This window comes from Culex pipiens, chromosome 2 (genome assembly GCF_016801865.2).
Source record: "Culex pipiens pallens isolate TS chromosome 2, TS_CPP_V2, whole genome shotgun sequence".
NCBI lineage: Eukaryota > Metazoa > Arthropoda > Insecta > Diptera > Culicidae > Culex > Culex pipiens.
In genome coordinates, this window is record NC_068938.1 from 97,767,105 (window position 1) to 97,780,985 (window position 13,881).

General features: G+C 40.9%; 1 protein-coding gene and 1 pseudogene across 2 annotated transcripts in view; both read left to right on the forward strand.

Moving 5' to 3' along the window:
• LOC120426315 (pseudouridylate synthase RPUSD2-like) overlaps positions 1-13,881 on the forward strand; it is a 358,154-nt gene that overhangs the window by 204,926 nt on the left and 139,347 nt on the right. The window lies entirely within an intron of this gene.
• Positions 867-2,108, forward strand: LOC120426316 (guanine nucleotide-binding protein subunit beta-like protein; annotated as a pseudogene).

Genomic DNA, 13,881 nt, shown 5'->3' on the forward strand with positions numbered 1-13,881 from the left:
TGGTTATGTTTTTGAATGAAGCGATAAATTTTGCGTTAAAGAGTACTTTTCTGACAACAATGAAATTTTGATTTCTTTTTATAAAATTTTTGTTTTTCAGATTTTTTTATGTTCCTTTTGGTAGAACTTTTTAAAAATACAAAAACAATACACCTATAAAAATTTATAGGTGAGCGTGATTCCGGGGACCCCAAAGTTCTTGTTTCCCCTCGAGTTGAGCATACGCAATCATTTTTTGTAAATTTTGGTAAATTAGCTTTATGAGATGGGTTTAAAATATTTTCAATCGATTATAACAAAAGCTTTTATACTATATTTTTTTAACCAATTAAAATTTAATCATATTAAAAAAAATTTAAACCTTTTATATAAATTAAACAAGTTGATTATTTTTTTTTTCTGCCAAAGACTTTATATGAATCAAAAAAATATCATTTTTCTTCTGAATACTTTGGCATTCTAACGCTGATGTACAGATTTATGACGCCAGGAAATACAGATAAATTGACCGTAGCAACCCTGAGTCGACATTCTTTTGCGTGAGCTGTCACCACCGCACGACACAGAAAAAAATGCGTTTTTGTTGTTGCACCACATTCGTCTGTCATTTTTGCTGTTCTCACGATTATCCCTTTTCGTCTCAATTCGATAAAAAATTCTCAGCTGTTCCGGTAAGATAACGAGCACCAACCAACATTCCCACCTGCTGTGACTGAAATAATATGCAAGTTTGTTTTGGTTTTCTTTTTGTGATAATTTACAATAATAATAATTCGTTTGTTTCAGAATCATGCCGGACGATTACAAAGTACTTTTCTCCACGAAACGTAAAACAGTGCGGCACGCATCACGCTGCCAAGTTTGAAGTGCTCTAATCAACAATGACCGAGACGCTGCAGCTCCGCGGCCAGCTGGTTGGCCACTCCGGCTCAGTTAACAAGATCGCCAAGTAAACGGACATGATTCCCGTCGCGCGACAAGACCCTGATCGTGTGGGCTGACCCGGGACGACGTCAGCTACGGCATCCCGCAGAAGCGCCTGTACGGCCACTCGCATTTCATCAGCGACGTTGTGCTTTCTTGGGACGGTAACTACGCCCTATCCGGCTCCTGGGACAAGACCCTCCGTTGGTGGGACTTGGCCGCCGGCAAGTCGACCCGCCGCTTCGAATACCATACCAAGGACGTCCTGTCGGTTGCGTTCTCCGTGGACAATCGTCAGATCGTGTCCGGCTCGCGCGACAGGACCATCAAGCTGTGGAATACGCTCGCCGAGTGCAAGAACACCATCCAAGAGGACGGTCACTCCGACTGGGTGTCCTGTGTACGCTTCTCGCCGAACCACTTCAACCTAATCAAGGTCTGGGACCTAGCCAACTGCAAGTTGAAGATAGACCATCTGGGCCACAATGGCTACCTCTACTCGGTGTCGCCCGACGGTTCCTTGTGCACGTCCGGCGGCGTTCCTGTGGGATTTGAATGATGACATATATCTGCACTCGCTGGAGCACAATGATGTAATCAACGCGCTCTGCTTCTCGCCGAACCGGTACTGGCTGTGCTTCGCCTACGGACCGTCGATTAAGATCTGGGACCTGGCCATGGTCGAGGAACTGAAGCCATCGAATGCCATCCTGCCGCAGTGCCTTTCGCTGGCCCGGTCCACCGACGCACAGACCCTGTACGCCGGCTACTCCGGCAACATCATCTGCGTCTGGCAGGTGTCCGTGTCGGCTCGCTAAGAAGTATTCGTGTGTGCGCTAACTAAATCCAGGGACACCAGTCGTCGGCAGGAAGCAGCCCAGAAGAGTTACACGCAGCTGGTTGGTTGTAATAGAATAGCAACAATTGTGGAGTATTAATTTATACTTTTTTTTATACAGCTCGACAAAGCCGCTGATCCATTCAGCCCATCCAGGAACCTCAAAAGGGATTTGAATTTGGCCGATCGCTGGATTGACGCAACAGGACGCAACGACGGCCTTACAGTGACCAGAGGCTCTCTGGCAGAAATGATGTTGTGGATTATTTCTGCTCTCGTTCGAGCGTAAGTAAAAGTATTTTGCTGCGCGACGTCAATCTGCATCAGAGGGTTTCGGTCGAGCCGTCCGTGTTCGACTTCATCACCAGTTCTAGTTCTGAAGTTCTGAAGTGATAGTTGATCGAGATGAGTACTCGGCTATAGGTGCAAGGTGCACGATTTGAAATGCTTAACTGTAAGTATTTTTTCTGAGTAAAAACCGCAGAGCTAAAATCACAATCTGAATTTATGACAAACAAGTATGCATTTTGTGAAATTTTTTATAACTCCGTTGAATTGAAAATCCCATACTATTTTTCAAGCTTTTGATCGCCTTTAGTTTGAATTGATTCTTTTTTGTTTATCTGGTCAATAATAAGCATTATTTCAATGAAATCATATGCTTGAATTGATTAGAAAGGATAACAAAAGAGTGATCTTTCATACTACATTTTGGCCATAAAAGTATTTGAAATTTACATCGGATTTAAAATTCAACGGAGTAAAAAAAATTTAAATCTTGGTAAATTTACGTAGATTTCATCGGAAATTTACATGTTTTCAAAACGCTTTTTGTTCTACACAATTAAATCGGATGGCATGTAAATTTAAAATAAAGTTGATGTAAATTAGCATCATTAATGACGTGCACTTTTGGTACATCATAAATGATGTAAATTTACCGGATTTTTTTTTTCTGTGTAAAGCGATCGCATGTTGACTTGGCGACTTGTTAATTTTTTTGTACAGCCTTTAATTATCTACAATTATTAAAAGAAATATAGCAAAATCACTACTTCTTATGCAACAAAGTCAAAAATAGTTTCAAATGTGAAACCTTGCAAAAAAGTTCACCCAAGACGAATGCTTTCAAATAAATTCCTGAGTCTTTTATTCCAAGCATAATTTACCTCCTTTTTCCGGTTGAAGTTTTTTGAACTTCACATTTCTTTCTTTTTTTCTCTCTCTCTCTCTGGGACTTGTTTTGGCATCATTCTGTCTGCTCTACCGGAAGTTGAGGAGGTTCTTGGTGCAAAAAAAACGCTTGCCGGAGTAGCTCTCCGCGCAAGGACCGGAGACTCCGAGAGGTGGAAAATGAGGGCTCTTATTGTCATAGAGTAGCTCGAAATGTGCACTGAACTTTGGGGTAGGGTGAAGTTTTACATTTTTATTTTATTTAATCTTTTTTCATAAATTTACAAATTCAGTTATGTCGAATTTCATAAATAAAACAAAATTCTTATTGGAAAACAATTTGATCCTCAAATTACTGAAAATCAACCCTTTCTACACTTCAAAGGTAAGCGTTCCCTGAGCACAAGTGCCCATTTTGATTCTCTTCAACCCTAACCCAACTACGCCATTTTTTATAAATCCTGCCAGCTTTTCTCGCTTCCGTCGAGCACTTTTTTCCACGACTTCTTCCGAAAAAAAAAATGGCGAAAAAGGTTGTAAATGTAAACGGAACGCTTTTTCACTTTCACGCCACCGCCGCCGTCACTCTTCGTCTCTTCTGTGTTGCCGTTTTCGGGAGGCCGGTGCCTCCAGCACCCGAGTACTTAGAGGCTATCATCGCGTTTCCCCCGAAATCGTGCCCATTTTTCTAGCCGCTACCTTTTCGGAGAGGCACTGTTGGAAATTGTGGTGGGAAAGTGACAATAGAAGTTGCAATCAAATGCTCAATCATTATTAAAACTTGTCGACTTGCAACACTTGGCAACTTATTACACTTGGCAACTTATAACACTTGGCAACTTGCAAATTGCAACACTTGACGAGTTGCAACATTTGGCAACTTATAACACTTGGTAACTTATAACACTTGGCAACTTATAACACTTGGCAACTTATAACACTTGGCAACTTATAACACTTGGAAACTTATAACACTTGGCAACTTTCAACACTTGGAAACTTGTAACACTTGACAACTCGTAATACTTGGCAACTTGCAACGCTTGACGAGTGGCAACAATTGGCAACTTGCAACACTTCCAACTTGCAACACTTGTCAAGTTGCAACACTTGACGAGTTGCAACACTTGACAAGTTGCAATACTTGACGAGTTGCAACACTTGACGAGTTGCAACACTTGACGAGTTGCAACACTTGGCAACTTGCAACACTCAGTGAGCTGCAACACTTGGCGACCTGCAACATCTGAAAACATGAAAAATTTGACGATTTTTTGCCACAGTGCCTCCTTGAGTTTTCCACGCGAAATTTTCCAACATTTTATTCGCTTCCCGGCACCGCACGCGCGAAACAGGATTAAGGACTTGAGCGTTTTTACACCGGAGTCGCCGCCGTGTATTTGTTGCCCAGAAGAGAGGACACAACTTTGCCCTGGTATAACATTTCAGCCAAAATCCTGGCGCATTTTTTCGCTGAGGTACCCCGGATGAAACACACACGTTACATAAGCGAGCGAGTTAGTAGCAGAAAGAGAGAGAGAGAGAGCGACTTCATATTTAAGCTATTTCGTGCATGCAAATTCTACAAACCAGCAGCTACTGCTGCAAAGGTTAAGGGGACGGGGGGGAATTTCCACCAAGCTTCGGAACAAGCACTCTGAGGACGCCACGGGCGAGTGTTTCGACAGCGTTTCCAAGCTTCAAAGCCAGTGTCGAGCCAACAACGGAATTTCTCGTGCCTGGATCGGCATGCCGGTTACTCAACGCAGCGTTTAGCTCACGGCCAAACTTAGAATAAGGCGAAATTTTGCGAGCGGCCCGGAAACTTTTGCTTTTCCGGGGAATTTGCTACATTAGCGATTGCAATAAAAATCAAGCTTGGTTAATTTATTCAAATTGGTTAAATTTTATTAGAGATAATCAGATTAAAAAGCTGTAAAATCTCCGATCCAAATGGGCTCACGCCCTAAACCTATCTCAAAGAAATTAGTGATCGTCAACATCAATAATTAATGCTGAATAAAAAACCGGTCCAGTCAGCCTAATTTGTCGTCCAAAAATTCTCACGAAGTCAACGACCAGACTGGATGACCAATTTGTTGACACGTACGCGGCGTGATTGACCATAAATCAATCAAAACGGATTATTGCTCCAGCACACATCAATGTTCCCGGACCAGAGTTGAAATCAAAATTGATTTCAGAATAGAAGGTTTAAGGAAAACATTTTGAAAACATTTTGGACTTTGAAAACATTGCAGACATTGAAGACATTTTGGACATTGAAGACGTTGAGGACATTGGAGACATTGAAGACATTAAAGACATTGAAAACCTAAAAGACATTGAAGACCTTGAGGACATTAAAGACATTGAAGACATTGAAGACATTGAAGACATTTTGGACATTGAAAACATTGCAGACATTGAAGACATTTTGGACATTGAAGACATTGAGGACATTGGAGACATTGAAGACATTAAAGACATAGAAAACCTAGAAGACATTGAAGACCTTGAGGACATTAAAGACATTGAAGACATTGAAGACATTGAAGACATTGAAGACATTTAGGACATTTAGGACATTGAATAAATTGAAGACATTAAGACATTGAAGACATTGATGATCTTGAAGACATTGAAGACATTGAAGACATTGAAGACATTTAGGACATTAAAGACATTGATTCTGTTGACATTCAAGATAACGAAAATTCGCGAAAAATTAAAGACACGGGTTGAAAACTTTTTGTCATCAGTATTGCCGACGATGCGAAAACCAAAACATGTTCCAAAATCGGCAGCATCCAACCTTCCCTGTTGTGACCAAAATTTTCGAATTCCGAGTCAATCGTTATCGCAGCAGCATCCCCCCGACCGGAATCTGGTTGACATTGGCTACTTCCAGCCCCAAAAAGGTGACTGTATTTCGCCGTAACATCTGCGTTGCGCGTCGAACCGCAAAAAATGCTAATTCCGTGCTAAATCCATTAAAATATTCAAACTTGGACCATATCTTCAATAAAATTTGAATTTCGATGCCATCGGCCTTCGACGCCGATTCGCAGCGAACCGGTTCGAGCAGCCTGGGATGTTCGTCGTGAGCATCACAGCGATCCTATTACCATCACTTGCGAAGCAAAGAGAGAGCGGCGCCTAGACCTGATTGGCAAAAGGGCCATCGCCTAGCGAAGAAATAAACCGATCCGGCTTATGCTAATTAATTGTTTGCGATTTCAGCCACCCGGAAACGACCTTCGTAACCTACATCGAGCAAGACTTTCTCCGATAGATGTCGCGCGCTGAATTAATTGGAACCATGCCCGGCGGCGAAGTTCTGCGTGCCGTTCTATTTTTAGCACCGAGACCTTTTCGGCTATATCTTGCGAACCGCATCGGGGTTAGATCTAGGCGCGTTGACAACCTCCATTTGGCTTAAAGTTCAAATCTCGGCGCCGGAACCGAGATGTTGTAGCCAGTAATTCGCCATTTCCGCGCGCGGGTTCTGGGTGGGCAGCTGCCGGTAGCAATTTCGGATGTCATTAGCGAAGACATGAACTACACACGGGTGAGAAGGGCGGACGGTCTGCTGGTAACAATTGACCTTTTTGTATTCTTTATATGTGTAATATTTAGGAATTTATTTAACTTTTTCGAAATCAGATTTTTTTCATTTTTTAAAAGACAAACAAAATTTTCTAAATTGCACATTGTCTTGGTCTTGTCTTGGTCTTGTCTTGGTCTTGTCTTGGTCTTGTCTTGGTCTTGTCTTGGTCTTGTCTTGGTCTTGTCTTGGTCTTGTCTTGGTCTTGTCTTGGTCTTGTCTTGGTCTTGTCTTGGTCTTGTCTTGGTCTTGTCTTGGTCTTGTCTTGGTCTTGTCTTGGTCTTGTCTTGGTCTTGTCTTGGTCTTGTCTTGGTCTTGTCTTGGTCTTGTCTTGGTCTTGTCTTGGTCTTGTCTTGGTCTTGTCTTGGTCTTGTCTTGGTCTTGTCTTGGTCTTGTCTTGGTCTTGTCTTGGTCTTGTCTTGGTCTTGTCTTGGTCTTGTCTTGGTCTTGTCTTAATTTTGTCTTGCCTTTTCCCTGTCTTCATTCTACTTATTTTTCCAGTACCAAGCTTTGTTTTGTTCTTGTCTCATGTCTGTCTCACCCTTGCACTCTTGCAATATTTCAGTCGACAAACACAACTTGAAACACTTGAAACAACATGGCTTCAATCATCTTTAACCTATTACCTTTTATTTCCCCCCTTCCGTCATCGCTCATAATATAATTTGATTGAGCCGTTATTGCCTGGTCCGTCCCGCCCTTTACTCATTTCTCGGCAAAATTGATGACATAAAGTTACAGCTGTCTGAGTTCTTGAGGGGGAAAAGTCGGGTAAATCGGACATTCTGACAAAGTTTTGACACTTTTTTGTCAAATCACTTTACTCAACAGTATTCCTCGTTCAAATGTTGATGACCATTTGAACCCGGTTGTCTCACCACCTTACATTTAATTGTTCATTTACGAGCTTCTTGTTTGCGCTCAGGTCGAAAAGTTGCCCCCGCCAGATAAGTTACGTCATGCTCTTTCTCCACCTGGCGGATACCAGCATCCTAGAAGATTTCCGAGCGATGATTTATCGACTGCCGACGATAACCATGTGCAGCGTCGTCGTGATAAATGTACCTGTCCCACCCTGCACCAGGGCGATTGATTGATAACTTTGTTTCCCCCCCGAGGGAAAGGCGGCCTGTACTGAAAGGTTGTAATTGTTTAAGATCTAGATAGAAGAATGTCTTGTGGTGATTGCGATGATTGTCAAGTGGTGGTGATTGAGTGTCGCGCGGTAGCGATTGTTGGTAAATCTGGAGGCGATATTTATTGATTGATAACACAGCTTTTCAGTAGCACCGGTAATTAATAGGTTGTTATTTTTCTCTCTTTTTCAATTTCAGGTAATGCAAACTTGGGGTTGACACGTCATAAGTATGTAAATTGAAAAAAGAATCAATTTTTAGTCAGTAAGTACTTTGCAAAATTATTATAGACCAAGTCTCTACCTCTATCAGAAGCAAATTGTCAAACCTAGTCAACCTAGTACTGCTGACTGATGGAAGTCATTAAGTTGATCAGCCCTTAACAAATTAACAGCAATCAATCAAACTTATCCGAAACGACTGGCGCGACCGGCTTAGTGTGGTTAACCATCGTAATTAATCTGCGGGCACTAAAGGGACTTACATACACGTTCAAGGGCGTTTGAGCACCCCTCGTTAAGCACCCTACACTCAATTCGTTCCAATCCACCAGTAATCTTCAATTGGAATCCCCGATATGGTATCGCGTAGGGCGTCATTTCCAATTATAATTCCACAATTTACAATTACTCAAACAAGCGGAAAATTTAATCGGAACCATGCAAATTTTATATGCGCGAGAAGGTTCAGCAAATAATGAGAGCCACTAATTAAGGTCTCGTCCACTATTGTCGTGGTTAATCCGCTGGGAACGATGCGATTTGCCTAGAGTCAACCCCTAGATGCTTGATGACCGTGTCCGCGAAAGGGATGACTCTTTTTTTTCCATGACTTCATCCAGCCAGAAATAGTACGGCCTCCGTGCTGCTGCTGCTGTGAGTACGGAGATCTACCCGGAGATCGTCCCGCCCGGTAGCGACGGAATCTTCTCTGACGTCCATTTATTACGAGATTATGTGATTGTGCCGTACGGGAAGCTGCACGTGGGTCCTCGGGGAGGGTGGTTCACTTGGAGAAGGAATATTAAAATCCGCGTGAAGAATGATATATGTGGACGATAATATGATGGTCGGGTACCAGAAACGATACTGCCGCTGTGCAAGCTGAGCATGGTGCGATGTGCCGTAATGTGGAGTAACATTGGCAAGTAACAGGACTTAATTTGTACTGGATTTAGTCGATCTTTATCGAGGCTAAAAAATTCGGACCAATTCCGATTTTTCAGAAACTTTGAATGTAAAATTAACAAAGAAAAATGCCTTCAAATAGCTGTTTTTTATTGGAGCCAGAGTTGAAGAGTCGGGTAGCATTTGAAGCGATTCGGACTCAAGCTTCTAATAAAATAGTAACTCCGACTCCGGGCTCTGGAGATTCAACGACTCCGTCTCCGCCACCAAGTTTTTAAAAAAAATCTCAACTCTGATTCTTATAGCAACTACCATACAAATTTGTTTAAAATCAGTCAATTCCGACTACGAATCCTCAAAAATACTCGTTTCTCCCGAATCTACCATGACTCTCTCGTTCTTTCGACATTCTCGATTCACCTTTTTACTCTCTTAATTTTTTTGATTCTTTTGATTTTTTTAACGCGCCTTATTCTCTTGATTCTCTTGATTACCTATTTTGATTTCCTTGTATTTCTTAACTCTTTTGATTTTTTAACTCGTTTAATTATCTTGTTTCTCTGTATTTTCATTATTTTCTTGATTCTCTTAATTCGCTTGATTCTCTCGATTTGCTTGATTTTCTTGATTCTCTTGATTCTTTTGACTCTCTCGAATCTCTTGATTCTCTTGATTCTCCTGATTCTCTTGATTCTCTCGATTCTCCTTATTCTCTTGATTCTATTCATTCTTGATTCTCTTGATTCTCTTGATTCTCTTGATTCTCTTGATTCTCTTGATTCTCTTGATTCTCTTGATTCTCTTGATTCTCTTGATTCTCTTGATTCTCTTGATTCTCTTGATTCTGTTGATTCTCTTGATTCTCTTGATATCCCAAGTAACATTTTTCCTGAAGAAGTTTTGAAGAGAATTTTATCCTACCGCGGTCCAAACTGCTATGCTGTAGCTATCTTGAAGAGCTCTTGTAGAACTCCTGGAAAAAATGTTACTTGAGATTCTTGATTGTTTTGATTGTTCTGATTCTCTTGATTTTCTTGATTCTCTTGATTCTCTTGATTCTCTTGATTCTCTTGATTTTTTTCAATCTTTTGATTCTCAAGATTTTCTTGTTTTGCCTTTTGGTTCTATCAATTCCCATGATTCTCTTGATTCTCTTGATTCTCTTGATTCTCTTGATTCTCTTGATTCTCCTGATTCTCCTGATTTCCATGCTTCTCTTGATTCTCTTGATTCTCCTGATTCTCCTGATTCCCATGATTCTCTTGATTCACTTGATTCTCTTGATTCTCTTGATTCTCTTGATTCTCTTGATTCTCTTGATTTTTTTCAACCTTTTGATTCTCAAGATTTTCTTGTTTTGCCTTTTGGTTCTATCAATTCCCATGATTCTCTTGATTCTCTTGATTCTCTTGATTCTCTTGATTCTCTTGATTCTCTTGATTCTCTTGATTCTCTTGATTCTCTTGATTCTCTTGATTCTCCTGATTCTCCTGATTTCCATGATTCTCTTGATTCTCTTGATTCTCCTGATTCTCCTGATTCCCATGATTCTCTTGATTCACTTGATTCTCTTGATTCTCTTGATTCTCTTGATTCTCTTGATTCTCTTTATATTCTTGATTGTCTTAGTTCTTTTGATTGTCTTCATTGTCATAATTTTCTTGATTCTTCCTTCCTTTATTCAACATTTTGTTGTTGGAATCAGAATCAGAGTCGGTGGAGTCGGCCCTTTTTGAAGAACTGGAGTTTGAATCGGATTCAGAGCCGATTCAAAAGCCACCTGAATAAATCAGTTTACCCCAATTTCCAACTTTTCGTGTCTCGTGGTTCGCTGGATACCGTCATCAGGAGTGACATTGGATCTAGGGGGTGAGATTGGGCCATACAAAAATGCTGAAATTTGTATGACCCAATCTCACCCCTTAAACCCAATGTAACCCCTGATGACGGCACTTTTAAAATTCGAATGAGATAAAAGATTTCAATGGTTTTGAGAATTTTCTGTAATGAAAGATTTAAAGATGTTTTAATACAAGAGAAATCCTGATATGATTTGTAATGCTGGTACATTCATTCCTAGCTTTAAAATCTATTCTAATCTATTCTTATCTATTCTAATTTATTCTAATCTATTCTAATCTATTCTAATCTATTCTAATCTATTCTAGTCTATTCAAATCTATTCTAATCAATTTTAATATATTCATATCTTATCTATTCTTATCTATTCTAATCTTTTCTAATATATTATAATCTATTCTAATCTATTCGAATCTATCCTTATCTATCCTAATCTAATTTAGTTAAGTTTAACTTAATGTAATCTATTCTGATCTGATCTGATGAAATCCAATAAAATCCATGCGCATTATGATGACAACAAAAAATGAAAATTTCGTAACTTCTTAAGAGATACTCCTTGGCTCAATTCTTTAGGTAGAAAAAGTAACAGTGCCAATTTTGAGCCTAATCGGTTAAAGGCAAAGGGTCTACTTTTATCGTTGAAGCTTGTATGGAAAAATTCAAAAAAAAAAAAATGTATGGGGAAAAGCAAAAATTTCAAAATTCCACCAAAAGAAGACGTTAAATATGTCGAATCATAGTCAAGGCTGAGATTCTTATGTAAAATTTTATGACAAACAACTTTGTCGACGACCGCAAAACAATCCGAGTTTACTCTGACGTTAGTATCGATTTAAAGAAGTCTGAAGTTTTGTATGAAAGTGGCCAGGCCTACCTGCGTAAATTAAATCGCAGAGATGTTTCGTTGAATTTTGAAGTTCGTGTTTGTCGATTTGATGTCTTCGACAAGGTTATACACCCATAATTCAGAGTCGTGAGAATCGTTCCCCTCAAAATTTATTGAGGGCTCAGTGCCAAAATCGAAAGAATAATGCTACCAACTCACACCATCATAACAAATGTATTCATTCGTTGAATGAAACAATAAATCTCCACAAGTGTCATACATCGACATCTGACCACTCCTTACTCACCAAGCTGTGGTGGCCGAGGCAGTTAAGTCCTAGGGTTAGTATGTCAAAGGTCTCTGGTTCGATTCCCGTAGTCGATACTTTTGGTTTTTTGTTTGACGGATGAACTTTTTTTTGCAAATGAACCTTGAGAGAATAGTTCTTTCGCTCATCTCAAGCTGTGTTCTCTGTGTCCGTGAATGGAACCACTATTCTCTCGACTCGAGGCCATTGTTCTCTCGGACCTTGCTGCCCAGTTTTGGGTGTAGGTATGATGAGGACTGCTGTTTCGCTAGGTAATAAAAAGTATTCCACTGTGAACTTCACTGAGGCCTATACTGTGACCTAAATGGACATAACCAAATAAATCTAGTCAAAAAAAAATTAAACTTCCACCATTTGACGGCACCTCCGAGCATTGTCACAGTATCATGCGCTCAACCGTACCCACAAATAAATAAAACCCCCGACTTTCTCGCCCAGCCATCCTTCCCGAGTAGTGACAACGCTGGCGTTCTTCCTGAAAAACGATCGCTGTCATCAGTGCTTCGCGCGAACACAGTGACACTCACATCCGTACGTGTCACCGGCGGTTGTTGTTGAGACGCTCCTGATGCTACTTGTTGCCACGTTTCGTGCAAAAATTGGAGACTTCGTTTTCCTCGCACGGCCGTAATCTGCTGTGTTGACAACCGGTAATCTCACCCCGCGCGCGCGTTCTCTTTCCAATATCGGATATTTGCATAACAAATGCGTATTTGTGTGTGATTTTGCTTTGTTTCACGCGACTGTCAACGACTGGTGGCTCAACGTCAGTCCAAAAAGGAGTGTTTGGTGTGCTGATTTGTTGAGTTTGCTTGAATAAATCTGCTGTTGCTCAAATTGGATTTGAATTGAGCTCGAGTGCATTTGTAGCGGAAGGTCTATCGGATCTCCAAAGAATCTTCGCTAGAAGATGTTCTCGAACTCGTCGCAATTGGTAATTCCCACTTAGCGATTATACACAGAGTATGGAGCATCTCAGTTGCATCCATAATGAATGAAGAGTTTGAACGGCTTCTGACCTCTGCGTTGTTCAAAGCCGAGAAACCAGTTGGTATCACACACACATTCCATCAATCACGGGATTGCCGGCGGATGAAGTCATCTTAATCGATTTGTAACGACTTGTGGATGCTACTAGTAGTGGGAAGTCACAGTCTTAAAGTCCAGCACAACTCACTCTGCGCCTCTGCGAGTCGACTTCGAACCACAAAGTTACTTCTCGGTAGCACAACAAGAGAATCCACATCGCAGGAAAGCGAATCCTTTCTTCCAACACCCTTTTCAAGTTCAATGGCCCGCCGGGCAAAATCGGTAAGTAAATCTCGCTTCCAACCAGGCGTACGTACTTCGTTCTCCGTCGACGAGAAGGGTCTAGCCCGGTATTGACTCGTAAAAGACCAACGGATTTTCCGCCGGATACGCCTTGGAAGCAAACGTTAAGGGGTTGGACCTACTGAGAAGATTCGGGGGGTTCCACGATTTTTCATCATCTTTTAAATTCTGTAGAAATTTAGCTCATGATTCTGAAGACCTTTAAGACTGTAAAGGATTCTCAACAATCTGATGATGCCACCCCTTAACAATCGATCCGACGACGACGGTCGTCTTTGGACGGATTGAAGTAAGGATTAGCAATTGATTTCCCTTTCGCTCTGTCGGTCGGTCGAACGAATTGAGTTAGCATCTTCAAACTGCCGGATCCCCGGAGAGCAGCAGCAGCATCCGACGAGACGACACGGGTTGGATTCCCACTCTGTCCGCTTTTGCGTGTCGTAATTTGATAATACTTGGCATGACTGGGTGATGACTGTGAGGGCAGACTATGGAAATTCGTGGAATATTATTTGTATTGATGGATTTTTGACAAGGATTTATCCCTGAAAGCTGTACATTTTCGAAGGAGATCGTATGAAAGAAAACTTGGTGAATTTATTTTTCATTAGAACCGTGTCTTCAATCAGATTAATAAGAAAAAAATTATTCAATAAGATTCAAACCACCAACCTTAACCTAGTTCTTCAAGGCTATTTTTAAACTAAATCATTACTCCAGCTGTCGG